Source organism: Rhinoderma darwinii, chromosome 5, assembly GCF_050947455.1.
Source record: "Rhinoderma darwinii isolate aRhiDar2 chromosome 5, aRhiDar2.hap1, whole genome shotgun sequence".
Lineage (NCBI taxonomy): Eukaryota > Metazoa > Chordata > Amphibia > Anura > Rhinodermatidae > Rhinoderma > Rhinoderma darwinii.
This window is the reverse complement of record NC_134691.1, coordinates 13843925-13860059: the sequence shown is the minus strand read 5'-3', so window position 1 is coordinate 13860059 and position 16135 is coordinate 13843925. Positions and strand designations below refer to the sequence as shown.

General features: G+C 47.2%; 1 protein-coding gene across 1 annotated transcript in view; it reads right to left on the bottom strand.

Annotated features, from left to right (window-relative positions):
• The window catches only part of NDRG1 (N-myc downstream regulated 1), a 69782-nt gene extending 56195 nt beyond the window's left edge, over positions 1-13587 (bottom strand). Inside the window, exon 1 of the mRNA XM_075827957.1 lies at positions 13524-13587. The gene's annotated coding sequence lies outside the window, so the exon portion shown is untranslated. The remainder of the gene's footprint in view (positions 1-13523) is intronic.
• Positions 13588-16135: the final 2548 nt, after the last annotated feature.

Here is a 16135-nt window from a genome sequence, read left to right as displayed (position 1 = left end):
TGGGGCAGGAATGCGGGGAGAGTGTTATGGGTCCGGCATTAGAACACGTGGTGGTCAAAATGGCGCCGGACGCCAACCCCTGCAAAGGGGGCGGTGATGGCGGCCTGGTGACGCCAGGGGGTGTGTCCCCGTGTCCGGTGGATGGCGAGCCCGGGAAACTGGTCTCTAATGCGAGTCAGGGGTCGGGAGAACGGGTAAACCAGAAACCAGATGTGGTGTATGAAGTCTGTCGGTGTCGCAGTAAAGCCGTCAGACGTTCCGGACAAGGACGGTCACAGTGGGGGCTCCGGCTCTGTTGGCCACTCCTCCTGTGGGAGGGGGGAGTGGTCCGGCGCCGGAGGCGGCTCCAGTGACGTCAGTGGCTCCTTCGTTCGCATCGCTGAAAAGCGGTGTAGGCGAGAAGGGAGCTGCTGGCGTCGGGGGCGACAGTGGCCCCTTTCCCAAAAATGTTCAGCGCATAGAACAGATGGAGGTTAATGAGGCGGAGGGCACAGCGGGGACATCGCTTATAACATCTGGTGGCGTCCCTGCAAAGGTGCCTGATGATGCGGAGACTGAAGCAATGTTTACCCACACAAAATGTACATAAAAAATACATAATATAGAACCAGGCCTGGCCGGAAGGATGACTGCAGGGGGACCTGGTGGGTTAAATAAAATAGTTGTGGATGTGAAAAGTGCTGGGGGTATGCAAGTGCCTTTAAATAAAGTTGCTGGAGTGTCTGCTGGTAATAGGGTGTTGAGTGCTGTGTCTGTAGGTGGTGAGGTGGTGGGTGGTGGGGATGGGGTATCAACCAGGGGCAATGGGCCTGGCGCTCCTCTTGCTGTGACATCCGGCAGGTCTTATGCTGGTGTGGCAGCGGGGAGACAGCGGGCCCACTCATCTTCATCCTCAAGGTCCGGGGACGGTAACTTGCAACAACGTCTCTTGGACGCTTTTAGAGAGGGAAAGCAAACCCTAACCATAGGGGGAGTGCAGAAGGACCTGTCTTTCTGGATAGACAGATATGGTCTAAATGCCTTCCGAGAGCAACGAGGAGATCAGTGGTCGCTCCCAACAGCCGGGCAGGCTGTAGCCAAGAGGAATGTGGTCCGTCTCCGGTGGCGTGGCAATGATGCGTGCCCTCCCAGAAAGAGGGTGGTGGAGCTGCTGCTGGGGATGGGCTTCAAGGCGAGTGACATCTTTGCCTTGATACATCCTCATGGCTGGGTCGAGTTCGACATCAGCTTTGTTCACCTAGGGGGCCTTGAGGTCTTCTGGGGGAACTACGAGCTGATGAAGGACGAGCCTGGCTGGCGAGACTTTGCTGCACAAGCAATTTCTCGCCAAAGTGGTCCCAAGAGAGTGACCGTTCTTGCCCGTAACGAGTGACTCTCTTGTATTGATATCATGACCTGGTTGGGAAGGTACGGAGAGGTAGTAGAGATGCCACGGAAGAACATGGATGAGTTTGGCATCTGGTCAGGGGCCTGGACGTTCATGGTTAAATTAAAGCGTCTGGGACAGACGGTGTCCCACATACCATCGTCTGCTTTCCTGGGAAGAGATCGGATCCTTGTCTTCTACCAGGGTCAGCCGAAGTTGTGTCACCGGTGTGGCGACCCCTCACATTTGAGTGCAGGCTGCAAGGTGCAGAAGTGTGCTCATTGTGGGGGGATTGGTCATCTAGCCGCATCGTGTGACCGTATTCGCTGCAACCTGTGTGGTGACTTAGGTCACTAGTTCAGTCGGTGTCCTCGCTCTGTTGTCAATGCTTGTTCCAAACCTGCAGAGGATGAGAGGAGGGAGGCCTCCGTGGGTGAGGGTGCGGGCAGGGACGATGGGGCACAGGGGCAAGGGAAGAATGCAAAGAAGGGTCCCCCTTCTCGCCAGAGAAGGGCGGAGAAGCGAAGGAAGGAGAGGATTCGGAGGGCGCTCCAGGAAACTGGGACGACCTCTGATTCGGATCTGGATGCCCCCCCTGAAGCGGATGCCCCTGGGGAGGCCGAATTGAACGAGGAGATGAGGAGGATCCAAAGGGAGCAGAGGGCTGAGGACTCTCAGTCCTCCCACTATGAAAGTGTGGGAGAGGAAGAGAGGACTCAGCCTACAGCAAAAGGGACACCGGGCAAAACCCAAGGGCCAAATACATCTGGCCCCGCCCTGGCCCAGGAAGGTAAATCCTGTACCCCCTGGTGCGCTCTACTGATCGATACCATGCTCTCGTGGACATTCCAGCCTCTCATACTAAGAGGGAGGGCATAGTAGGGCACCCTAGAGTCGTTGAGCCTCCCCTGCTGCAGGGGCCGTTGCCCCCAGAGGGGGAGGTTGACCCGGAACTTGGGGATGAAGATGGGAATAGGGTGGTGAGTATGGACTCCTCAGTTTGCAAGAAGCGAGGCAAAGAAGGGGGGTCCTCATCAGATAGAGGGGGGGGGGGTGGGAAGAAGAAAGCCGTCTAACTCAAACATCCATGATGGCGGCACCCACTCTGTTGACGCTGGCTTCAATTAACGTTGCCAACATTAAGTCAGATAGGGCGAGATTTGCAGCCTTTGATTTTCTTGGCCGAGTTGAAGCCGACATTTTGTTTTTGCAGGAGACCAGGCTGTCACTTTTGGCAGACGTCGTTAAATCTAGGAGGGAGTGGCGACGCGGGCCCTCCTACTGGTCTCTTGCGGCTGAGCCCTATAGCGGAGTGGCGGTCCTTTTCACCGCACCGGTAACATGCCGACGGATGATTGAGTTAGAAATGGGGAGGTGCTTGATCTTAGATGTCCTCATGAGGGGACTGGAATTAAGATTAATCAATATATATGGACCCCAGAGCAAATGGGACCGTAAAAGTCTCTTCATGAGGATTAAGCCTTTCCTTTTTTCAGGTCGACAAGTTATCTTTGGAGGGGACTTCAATACTGTCGTGAGGCCCCGAGATAGAGGAGGTTCCGGAGATAAAAAATTGACCTATGATAGTGTAGCATTAAAAAATATAGTTAGCGATGCTCGCCTGGTGGATATCCACATCAGGCATACCCCAGGCCACTCGGGTTTCACCTATCGTAGAGGTAGTTGTAGGTCTAGGATAGACAGGTTTTTTTTGAAGGAGGAAGCCATCTCTTCACCAGTGTCCGTTGTTGAGGTGGAGTTCTCCGATCACTGTATGATTATTTCCCTCCAGATGGGAAGAGTTATATGGAGGCTGAATTCTACTCTCTTGGAAGAAGCGGAGATAAGACAGGCCTTTGAGGATTTTCTTCAGAGCCAGGTACCTTTATTGGATCTCAGTGGTACTAAGTCTGAGTGGTGGGAGTTGTTTAAAGTCCGGGTGGCAGGATTTTTCCGCAGGCTCTCGAGCCTCAGGTCCATGAGTAGGTACCGCCTATATCAGGAACTGAGGAGGAAACTCGAACATCTGGTCTCAACCGGGGGTAGTGGGGAGGAGATCTCCGTGGTGAAAGCTTTGCTCAGGAGGTGTCAGTATGATAGGCACACATCTTTAGTTCTTGAGAGGGATTTCGGGAGGTACCGCTCGCCCGACCCCCTACAGGAACTGTAAGATGTCAGTGAGTCGTAAGGTTGTGACAGGACTGATTGATAGTACAGGATCTCTGAAGAGATCCAAATCAGGGATCTTGGAGGTCGTCAGATCCTTCTACTCGCACCTCTTGGGGAAGCAAGATCCAAAGTGAGACGAGATGTCGGCTTTCCTGGCTGAAACCATCCCTGAGCCAGGGGTAGACCCCTCTCTCGGTGTTTTGATAGACTCGATCAAGGAAGAGGAAGTGGGATTGGCGATTGATGGGCTTGCCCTCAAAAAATCACCAGGGCCGGATGGCTTTACATCCGAGTTTTATAAGACTTTTAAAGGAACCCTAGTTCCCCTCTTGACTGAGGTGTTTAATGAGTGCCTTTCCTCGGGTACTTTGCCAATGTCAATGAGGAGGTCGGCCTTGATCGTTTTATCGAAGGGTAAAGACTCAACCCGTATTGAGAATTGGCGTCCCATAGCGCTGCTCAATACGGAAAGAAAGGTTCTCGCAAAGATGCTGTTTAATCGGCTGGTGAAGTTTGCATCCCGGCTCCTTTCGCCGCTCCAGCATTGCTCTGTTCCAGGCCGCAGCACATTTAGTGCTGTCCTCAGTGTCAGAGAGGCAGTGGAGCAGGGAAATTCTGGTCGGTGGGAGGGGTACATCCTGTCCTTGGACCAGGCCAAGGCTTTTGACCGAGTGGATCACGAGTACCTCTGGTAGGTCCTTCTGAGGTACGGCCTACTGGGGGGGTTTGTCAATTGGCTACAGACCTTATACACTGGGGCTGAGACTTTTGTGCTGGTGAACGGTTGGGTTGGAACCCCCTTTGAGGTTGGGTCTGGTGTCCGCCAGGGTTGTCCCTTGAGCCCTTTGCTATATGCATTCGCAATTGATCCTTTTCTTAAAAGGATCGATCGTGGGCCATTGGCGGGAGTCGGGGCCGGCCTGGAGGGGCCGGAGGCCACTCAGAGGGTGGTTGCGTATGCAGACGACGTCTCCATTTTTATCTCCTCGAGAGGGGAGGCAGAGTGGGTGATGTCGGAAGTGGAGCGTTACTCATTGGCATCTGGGTCCAAGATCAACCGGGATAAGTGCAAAAGTCTCTGGCTGGGAGGAGGAGATCCTGGTTTTGATCTCCCGGACACCCTTCCAGAGCCTCAGGGGTCTGCTAAGATCTTAGGAGTCGAATTTGGCCCGGGTGATTACCCCAAGAAGAACTGGGAGGATAGGCTGAATCTAGTTGCCCAGAAGGTCGACCAATGGAAGGGTTGGTCCTTAACCCAGAGGGAAAGGGTTCACTTGGCCAAGGCCTACCTGGTGCCCATGTTGCTTTACCTGGGCAGTGTGTGCATCTTGCCAGAACCTCTCTGGACCCGGGTCTATAGCCTGTTCTTCCAGCTGTTATGGGGGAACAGGCTCAACCTAATCAAGAGGGAGGTTACTTACCTACCAAGGACACTAGGCGGGTTAGGTATGGTTAACCCGATGGTGTTCCTAGTGAACACCTTTGTTAAGATCAACCTGGCAAACCTCTGGCAAGAGAGGGCTCCTTGGTGGATATCCTCCTGCAGGGGGTGGTTTCGGCCTTTCTTCCAGGAATGGGAGAGAGGAGGGCAAGTGAAAGACCTGCGTACACCTCACGGACATCTCCCGGATTATGCCACCCTGGCGCTGAAGATTGTTCGCCGGTGGGGTCTGGAGGTGTGGGAGATCAGGACCATGTCGAGAAAATTTCTTGACAGGAGGGTCCTGATGACCCACTTCCAGAAGCCCCTGGCGCTCAAAGACTACCCAAGTAGTGACCTCGGGGTGGGATTAAAACTTTTAAATTCAGCGAGGATTCCCCAGAAGTTTTGGGATCTGGCTTGGCGGTGCTTCCATGGGAGACTGTATGTGAGGGGCAATCTAAAGTGCAGAAGCTCTGATGATCGGGATTGCCCCCGGGAGGAGTGCGGCGGAGTACTGGAAAGCATGGAGCATTTCCTGCTTCATTGCCCTTTCAATACAGAGGTACACAAAAGGGTGGGAGCATCCATTGGTTGGCCAGGCCTAACCAGCCTCTCCTATGCTGGGTGGGTCTATGGCGTGTTCGGAGACCTCGGTGGTAGGGACCATTGCACCTTGTTTCTAGTCAGTATAGTGGTCAGGCACTTTATGTGGAATGCACGATGTCTAGTTTCTACCCAGAAGAAAATCCTCCTAGTGGATGAGGTTGTTAGCAATATCATGGGTGACCTGGTGAAGGTGCATTCTTTGGAGGTCGGCAGATTGGGAGCATCCAAAGCCTCTCGTCTTTGGAGGGGCTTTTCCTTTTGGGTGCCTTAATGTGTCTGCCTTCATGAGGGAGGGGGGGTCGTCACCGGTGCTCAACTGGAGGTGGGGGTCTGCGTTCCGCTGAGGCACCAATAAAAAAATATAGCGATAGGGCTCGGAATAAGGGAAAGGTGAGGGTCAGCATAGGGTCAGCTTTCATTAGGGTCAAGAAAAGGGCTAGTAATAGGGTAAGGAGATAGGGCAAGCGATAGGGAGGGTGCAGTGGTGGACGTGGTACCTTGGCCTCTGGGGGGGTGCTGGGTGGGGGGCTTTCCCTTCCCTCTATCTGGTGATGGGCTAGGTAAGCACAGGAAGATTTTTGTTTTGTTTAGGATTGAAATGGCAGGAAAAAGGTTTACAAGCGACCGAACTTGGTGCTTTCGGGTACGGTGTATTTTGTATATGGTTTGGTATTTGGACAAGTTGGTGATGTGTATTGTATTATATTGTAAATATGTTGTTAGAATAGGGATAGACTTAAGGGGGTTAATAGATAGGTTGGGAGGGGGGTCGGGGGGGGTGTGCCTGACCCAGCCCCGGACTATGCGGACATGGTAGGACATGGGGCGGGGGGCTGGGCTGGGGTGTTGGGTGTGGTGGTGGGGGCCAGCATCTGGACTATGCGGACGTGAGAGGACATGAGGCGAGATGCTGGCTGGGGTGGTGGAGATTAGGTAAGAAGGGTAAGGTTAAGGAAAGTCAGGATGTGTATAGTGTGATTTAAAAAAAATACAAAAAAAATAAATAAAAATATTTGGATTAGTATTATTATATTTTGGATTGGATTGTTTTGTTTATTATTATTATTTTATTTGCTATTATTATGTTGTTTGATTATTATCATCATTATTATGTTGTTTCTTTAGGCCCTTGGTTGACGCGGGTCGGGGGATTTTCTGTTAGTACTTTTGATTACGTTTATATGATGTTTGTATATATTCTAGTTATTGTTTAGTTTCGGATGAAGTGTAGATGTAAGTATATAAGAGTGGGGTGTGTGTGGCCGGGTCTGGTATAGTTTTCTCTTCTCATATACAGAGATGTATATAAGAAAATTTGTTTATAAGAATTTGGTTGTGACTTTTTGGTTATATGGAATTAGTTATGTATTTGTTTTTCAGTTTATGTTTTGTAAATTTCTATAAAATAAAGAGATACAGTATGTACACAGTGACTCCACCAGCAGAATAGTGATTGCAGCTCTGGAGTATAATACAGGATGTAACTCAGGATCAGTACAGGATAAGTAATGTAATGTATGTACACAGTGACTCGACCAGCAGAATAGTGAGTGCAGCTCTGGAGTATAATACATGATGTAACTCAGGATCAGTACAGGATAAGTAATGTAATGTATGTACACAGTGACTCCACCAGCAGAATAGTGAGTGAAGCTCTGGAGTATAATACAGGATGTAACTCAGGATCAGTACAGGATCAGTAATGTAATGTATGTACACAGTGACTGCATCAGCAGAATAGTGAGTGCAGCTCAGGAGTATAATACAGGATGTAACTCAGGATCAGTACAGGATCAGTAATGTAATGTATGTACACAGTGACTCCACCAGCAGAATAGTGAGTGCAGCTCTGGAGTATAAAACAGGCTGTAACTCAGGATCAGTATAGGATAAGTAATGTAATGTATGTACACAGTGACTGCATCAGCAGAATAGTGAGTGCAGTTCTGCAGTATTATACGGGCAGTAACCCGGGATCAATTAGGGTAAGGCCACGCTGTGCGTCCTTGGCGCATATTTTTTTTGCGGTTTTGTTGCGTTTGAAGACCGCATTATGGCAACCACTTGTGTTTTTTTGTCTCTGTAATGCTGCAGTTCTGTTGCAGGTTTTTACGCACTTGTTTATGGACATCGTTTTCACCCGTGTTGAAGTTTGTTAGGCGCTTCCTGTATATAGTTCGATAATATACATTGCAGAACTGTTAGCAAAAACGCAAGCAGTTCAGTAACAACATTGGCAGCGCGGTCGTTAACCGCATGTGGTCGGACATTATGAAGATGCGTCAACCGCACAAAAAGCACATTGTAATATAATAGCAGCCGTCTGTCCATAACCAACATTTCACCATTGACTTCTATTGAAAAATGACTTGCTGTGGTTTAAAAACTCAACATTAACGCAACGTGGCCGCACCGTGTGGCCTTCCCGTAATAGACAAGTTGTGTCCTGTATGTACAGAGTGACTCAATGTTCCCTAGATATGAATTGTTATTAAAGGTGAACCTGCTCTGAACATAAAAAGACAACTTCAGCTCTGCTACATCTGTATTCCACTTCCATGTGACTTAGAACCTGTTTACTCAGTAGGACACACCTTGAAGATGTGACGCTGCACCGTCAGCGGATTCCTCACCCTTGGCCTATAACATTTAACAGGTCTTGTGACAAACCTTGTAAATATATAAGAACACATGGAGGAGTGGAGGAACACCGTGAACTAGAGGGGTTAATGATTACACCTGGATTTATGGAAGACGCAGGCGAATAAACGTCTGGAGGAAAAAAAAATAGACACTTCAGTCTGTGATTTTCTTCCTTTTCTTACACGTTCTGCATGTCGGACTAACAGAATATAGTGTCGAAATATAGACCCAGCTTTCCAAAGAGCCTGAATGGCTTAGAAATCTATAGTGTAACGTAGCACAACACCCTATAAGACTAGAAAGTTACGTTTCAATCCTTACATAAATGTTTTTCGCCCAGCTTTCCACAAACCCTGCACGGCTTAGATATCTGCAATGGTTTGAAGTATAATATCCATGGGATATATCCTGGGACCTTGTGTAAATCTATACCGCTCACCTCATATACAATTCTCACTCTAGATAAATTATAAAAGAGCTAGGGGAGAGTCGGGGGCCTACCTTATGGGCCCCATAGCAGCTGCATCGGCTTACCTATACCTTTGACCTCAACCTCTGCTCCCTCTATAGCCACCCCGATGTAACTATAATATTGTCCACTTCAATGCTTAGTTTACTCCACACCCCATTATCGGGTGACAGCAGAACATGTCAAGTATTATTTAGGGGTTGTAATCATCCCACTCCTCTCAACAGTTCATGAGAAGCGTCTTTCTGCTGCCACCATTGAATAATGACTTATTATTGGGTTCAATGGGAGCTGTATAAATCTCTATGCAGGGAGCTCCCCCTAGTGGTGGCTGCAGGCAAACAGAATATTATAATGTAACTGACTGCGTGAACGGAAACAAAGGTACCGGAAACTCTCTATCCGAAAACAAGAAAATTCTATAAAAAAAAAATTGCTCTAAATTCTGCCCTAAACCTAACAAATCACTAGGAATATTAGGTGTTAACTAGGGTTACCAATCATCTGTAAATTCCTGGACAGTCAATATAATGGGAAGCAGCAGGCTGGAAATCCCCCCTTTATATATCCTGTGTTTGCCCCTATAATGGGGCACATGGGAATTCTCCACTAATGGGATCGACAGCCAAACTGCTGAAGCTGTGCTAGTATAGAAGTGAGCTGCCGACAGATGACAGCCGATCTGTTCTCTCTATGTGCATAGCTATAGGGGGTGCAGAAGATGCAGTCGCACCGGGCCCTGGTATATGAGGGGGCTGAATGGCCCCTCTGCCACATTATAACTCCCGTATTATAAATGTCTGTATTCCCTGGATCATAGGGCCCCCCACAATCCTCATGATTAAAAGGCAGGTAATCTGGCCGGTTTCTTGTATCTTAGTCCATAGCCCCACAATAAGAGTTGTTTGTTCCTCTACGTCTCACTGGGCCCTGATAGGTGCTGGATTGTCAAATATTCTGGATTATCGGAAGGTTATAGAAAAATAAAACGCTTTTGTAAGGGTACAGAACACAAAATCTGCTACGATCACATTCTTCTGATACTGGTCTTGTGAAGTGACACATTAAATTGCAGTTCTGTCCAGGAAACGTTGCCAGATTATCAGACTTTCCAGATTACAGGATGCCGGATTAAAGGAATTTTGCGGTTTATCATAGACATCTAATATTGCAGTGTATTGGCCATACTGTGTGCCGTACTGTCCATTCTCATCATGATCTTCTCGTCCGGTATCACCATTAATATCTGACATTTCACTCTATATAAATCATTCAATTGCTCAGCAGTCCAAAATCTCAGCAGCAGCGGCAGAGACTTCCTTTATTTTTTGTAGCATATTATTTTGCAATCCGCATCCGGCATGTGCCTTCTCTGTAGATTTGGAACTGCTGCAATGGAAACCACATCCACTCCTGCAAGTCCAGTTATAAATAGGGAAATTCGTTGAAAATCTGCAACAAAACCGTAACACGTAGGGCAAACTGTGGTTTTCTGGCTGCGTGGTGTGAATAGGATTTCTCAAACCTTATGTAAAAGTCAATGCAGGTTAAACCTCAGGTAAGAACTAATACAGAGCAGGTTTTCTTTTGTTGCAGTTCCACCTACTTCCTACAGATGGCGCCAGTGCACTGACGTTTATTACAGGTTACCGCTTATTCTCATTATATTGTCAATTAGAGGGGGGGGGGGGCATTGATTTCAAGAACCTGTGTTTTGATCCACATTGTTAGTGAATAGGTGAAGATAAAAGAGAGTACATTGTTATTTTTTTTCCTTTATAGGTGCGAGAGATCCTCTTAAATGGCACATGTTTGCCGGAAATGAAAGGGATACTCCGGGTAATCACTGTTATGCCTCGTACTGCCCTGAGGGGGCGGTGCATGGCACTTGAATTCAAACACCAAGGACAGAATCCCTGTGTCATGCTCCGCCCCTCAGGCCCTGCACTAGTCATAATACAATGTATCAGTTCTACTAGGAGTGTTCCTTTAAGTTTCTTTGTGTTACCCCGAGAATCTATAAGCAGAGTGCAGGCCTCAGCAGTCTGTATTATGTCTACAGAGGGACCTCTGCAGGGATTTCATCCATGAGCCATATTGCTGAAAGAGCTGTGCAGTGTGAATAATGGTGCAGTAAAGCTTAGGCAGGAGAGACAATAATGTCTCCACTGCCAGAGTTTTTCTGGGATGTGCTTTATCTACTTGCAGCATTGCATTGTGGGAGTATTTGGCTCTACAGCACCATATACACAGTATCTGTCCATGTAGCAGCTCCCAACAACTTATTTACTCAGTGCTAAATTCAGCCCGATACCCCTTATACCCCGATACTTATGTACACAAGCCCCTCATAAACAATAAGGCTCATCTACAAGCTCTGCCGTTATATTGTAAGGTAGGGGATGTGCAGAGAGGGAGACAGTCAGCTGCAAGAGCTGCCTTACACAGAGGGAGACCGTCAGCTACAAGAGCTGCCTTACACAGAGGGAGACAGTCAACTGCAAGAGCTGCCTTACACAGAGGGAGACAGTCAACTGCAAGAGCTGCCTTACACAGAGGGAGACAGTCAGCTGCAAGAGCTGCCTTACACAGAGGGAGACAGTCAGCTGCAAGAGCTGCCTTACACAGAGAAGACAGTCAGCTACAAGAGCTGCCTTACACAGAGGGAGACAGTCAGCTGCAAGAGCTGCCTTACACAGAGGGAGACAGTCAGCTGCAAGAGCTGCCTTACACAGAGGGAGACCATCAGCTACAAGAGCTGCCTTACACAGAGGGAGACAGTCAGCTACAAGAGCTGCCTTACACAGAGGGAGACAGTCAGCTACAACAGAAGCTTTGCAGGGAGAGAACTGGCCTGCAACAGAATCTGCATCAGAGAGAGAGACGGCCTGATCCTGAATTCCTCAGTAGTCAACGTGAGTACCTGGGGAAAATAGAGGTAGGGCCCCCAGCTTGTCTGCAGTGACCAAACCAAAAAGAAAGTGCACCTGGTGGACGGAGCAACCAACAGAGGGAGATACAGACATCAGCTAGCACAGAATCTGTCCCAAACCGTCGCCGTACAGTGCACTGCTACAGTAAACCGGCCTATAATCTGGGGATGTCAAGTAATATAAAGACTTGTTTTGATATTTTCTGACTGATGTTACCTACTTGCTGACCGGTCGATTTTGCCTTTACTACTATTCTTCTTCGTATTGCCTTTACTATAGCATCAATATATCCCTGAGATGAGCGGAGGTTGTCATTTGGCACCATGTGCGATGATATCATGTGATTTTACATAGGACTGCAAATACTCTAGTCATATAAATGAAGCGTAATTATTATATAATGAAAATGTTTGCAACTTTTTTAATATACTTTGTGTTTTAATTCCCGACCATTTTCTAGATCTTTGCTACGGTCAGTGAATGGGAATATTTTTGTTTACATATAAAGGCGGACAACCCGTACAGAGTTATTACTTCTCACAGCTGAGGGTGTGTTACAATTGTATCCAGTCTAGACAATCCTTTGTGAGATAAACAGTCAGGTCTCCAGGCTGATACATTTTACCTGCACTGATACATTGTCACAAACTATCAGGATACGAGAGAGGTTTGTGCTGCTGCTGTGCTCACAGAACATTTATTGTACACTGATACATTGTAGCAAACCTTCCTCTGTGTGTGCAGGACAGATTTTCAATCTCTAAAAATAAACAATGTGGTTTTATTCACAGCAAGCAAGGACAGATCTTGAAAATATTGAGGAATTTAAACATTTTCAAGCTGCCAATATTATTTGTATGTATGTAAATATTTTTAGAGGTTCTCAGGACTGGAAATATATTAAAATTAAAGAACACTACAGTCAGACTCTTTGGGGCCTCAAATGGCTGATAACAGGGAACAATAAACAAAATTAAACTGTCCGACAGATAGAACGGAGGCATTTTGTAGATTGATGGAAATACAAATTGATGATCTCAGGGACAGGGGGGGGGGGGGGGGGGGCACTCTTTATTTACACGTGACTGGCCATGTCTGTTGTGCTCGGGTAAACATGTGCCTGCCCCTTTAAACCACAACTGGATTATTCCCCATCCGTATCATGCACTGCATGGGTACTGCCCATTTGATAAGCTGGCAATTCTACAAATAAAGTAGAACTCTGCTCTGCTGTGCACAACTATGCTGCCTCCAGGGTAACAGACTGCAGGGGGCGCTCGCTGATTTTATTCAGAAAACTGACATTTCAACAAGTTAATTCTCCTTTTTCCGACATGTCATAGATGGATCTCCAACACAGGAGTTCACGTCAGGTCAATCCATAATGTGTGCGGCCCTTGTAGATGTAGCAGAGCCGAGTCTGTTATACTATACAACTCCTGGCGACAGCTACAACAAGATTTACATCGGACCACAGGTAACTCTGATACATCTTCATGAATGATGCTCAATCACAAAGATGTATAAACAAGTTCAGCACTGCTACATCCACGAGAATAACTAAACAATGCTGGCTACATAGTAACAAGGTCATGTTGCAAATAATGAGACTTGTAGTTTGGCAATATAGATGTAGTTGCTGGGAATGGTAGTTCTGCAGCCTCAGGAAAGCTGGAGACATCTAACAAAATGTTGGGGAACTACAAGTCCCAGTATTTACAGTGGGAAACTACAAGTCCCAGTATCTACAGTGGGCAAATCCCAGTAAATACAGAAGTGGCTGCTGACTACAACTCCTAACGTATCTTTACGACATATTTTCTTTATATTTTTTGCAGTGTGTAGGTCCTTAGTGGACATTTAGTTGCTGGGACTTGTAGTTCCCCAGACCCTGCAGTAAGCTGGAGCTCTTACCTGTCACTAGTGAGATGTGTCTGTGTCCCCAGATGCTGCTTTCTCTCCTTCCAGTGTTTTTTTTTTTTCACTAATCCAGCCAGCTCAGTGTGGGGGGTTATATGGGGATGGAGCTGCTCCACCCAGCGCTCCCCCCACCCCACTGGGGAAGGTTGGAGGGGCTGGGTCTGGAGTGGGTCAGGCACGCCTTGTAAACAGCACAGCAGCATGGAGTGCAGCAATACACCCTGACTGTTGTACTAAGCATTGTCATATAGGAAGCAGCACTGGGGATGTGATAACTTGCACGTCACTAGTTATTATGTTGCATCTACTGTATACAGATGTAGCAGAGCTGAACGACTCATTTAACTTTTTATGTTTTCGCATAGAGGTCAGATGATACAGTAGGTACACTATGTAAAACCGCAGGTAACTCATAATAATTCTCAGCGAGCTGTGCCAAATGACAAACTCAGCTCTGCTATATCTGATATACTTTATAGGAATAACTATAGAGTCTTGTGAGCAAATCGAGAACATTTGCCCTTAGTCGTTCTTTTCTATGAATTCAGTCGCTCCTTAGTTACATTGTGCATGTTTCTGACTTTGTCATCCAACTTTCCTAAAATCCTGAATGGCTAATCTGTCTTGTTATGCAGAAATATATGTATATAAAATGAGGAAACGGTCTGTGAAGGGGTTTTATTGTATCATCATATAATGAGAACACATTCTCCATCAATAAAGTTTGATCTGATTTTCCACAAATTTTCGCAAAATTTTTTGGGTGCATTTTACGCCAAATCTTTGTATAAGCTGCTGTGTAAATGTGGGCCTATGAATATTTACTGGGGTCAGATAATGAAAAATTAAATTTTATTACTATTTTTATCTCTTTTACATAGTAACAAGACGCTCTGCTGTACGTAGACTATGGCCATACTCCGCTCTCGCAGCTTCTCACATCTCTTCATAACATATCAGAAGTTTCTTAAAATGACATAAACCTATACAGTAAAAAAAAAAAAAGTGTATCCCAACGAATACCTGCTCAGATAAGAGGCCACTCATTGGCAAGCGTCAGGACTATAGAGATCTGTGGAGCCTTTTGGCGCACACGCAGGGAGAACATACACAGAACTGCAAACACAGCAGCAGCACAAATGTCTCTCCTGTCCTGGGCTCTAGTCTTATAGCTCCTCCCTACACTGATACATTGTAACAAGCTGTGCCAAAGTTTTTTAAATGCCTAGTCTTTTTCTGTCCTAGGTCAGTAACAGCGCTCTACCGCTCACATACTCCTTACAGGTTCATCATACTGGCACTGTGCCAGACTTACAACTCATAGAAGATCTGACCATTGCTGACGTGGTCCCAGACATCACACATTTCCATAAGGAAACACAAATACATTGTTTTATCTCTAGTACAGGACAAGGGGGCGGAGCATGACACAGGGATTTCCTCTTTGGTGTTCTTTGAATGTCTGTGTCATGCTCCGCCCCCTCAGACCCAACACTAGGCATAGCAGTGTACCAGTTTTGCTTGGAGTGTTCCTTTAACTTCCTTTTTCTTTTTTTTTTTTTTATGGAGACGTGAAATGTAGACTAGTAAACCCTAAGTCAAAGACTTGAAGACAGTTTAACTACGAACATAATAATTAACCCAATATCCCATTAACTTCCATGTAACACTCACTGGGGCCCAGGAAGCTGAGATAGGAGGAGCTGTATAGTAGAGTGCTGGACCCCTGTGAGTGTAACATTGGGGGGGGGGGGGGATATTGGGTCATCACTAAATTTTTAGATTTTGAGAGGCCAATGCTTTCCTTACATTTGTGGCCATTGAACTAAACAGGTCATAAAATTGTGGCAGGGAGAATATTACTCACCTGGCCCCGCTCCTGCCTCGTGTTTCTACTCGCGCCCACTGAACTCTGAACCCAACCACCGCTTGTGGATTCTTTGACGACCTATTTTGTTGTTCCTGACCTTGATCTTGACCTTGAACCTGGTCTTGTTTTTCAATTCTGTTGTTGTGTTGCTCCTTCCTTGTTTTGACCCCCGATGACCCGTCCGCCGACTACGTCCCCTGACTCTGCTGTTGACGACCCTTTGGCTGCACCGCTGACTTCGCCTTTGACCCTGATTAAAAGCCCCCAGCAGCGTCCCCACCGCCAATCAGTGACTACCTCTGAGTACTACGACCTGGGAATCCGCCCGGTAAAGTCTATACCTCCTGGAGGGGATTTAAAGTGAATCTAAATGCTTGACAAACTTCTGGTAAGTCATAGTGACATGTCAGAAGTGTGGATTGGTGGAGGTCCGAGCACTGAGACCCCAACCAATCGCTAGAACGAAGCAGCTGAAGCGTTCGTATGAGCACTCAGCCGCTTCGTGTCTGTTCGGCTTTTTCCGGAAATAAATGTATCGTGTACGGACTCAATAGGAAGTCTATGAGCCCGTACTCTGATGCATCGGCTTTCCGGAAAAAGAACGCTTCAGCTGCTTCGTTCTAGCGATTGGTGGGGGTCTCAGTGCTCGGACCCCCACCAATCCAAACATCTGACATGTCACTATGACATGTCAGAAGTTTGTCAAATGTTTAGCTTCACTTTAAGAGTGGGGAAC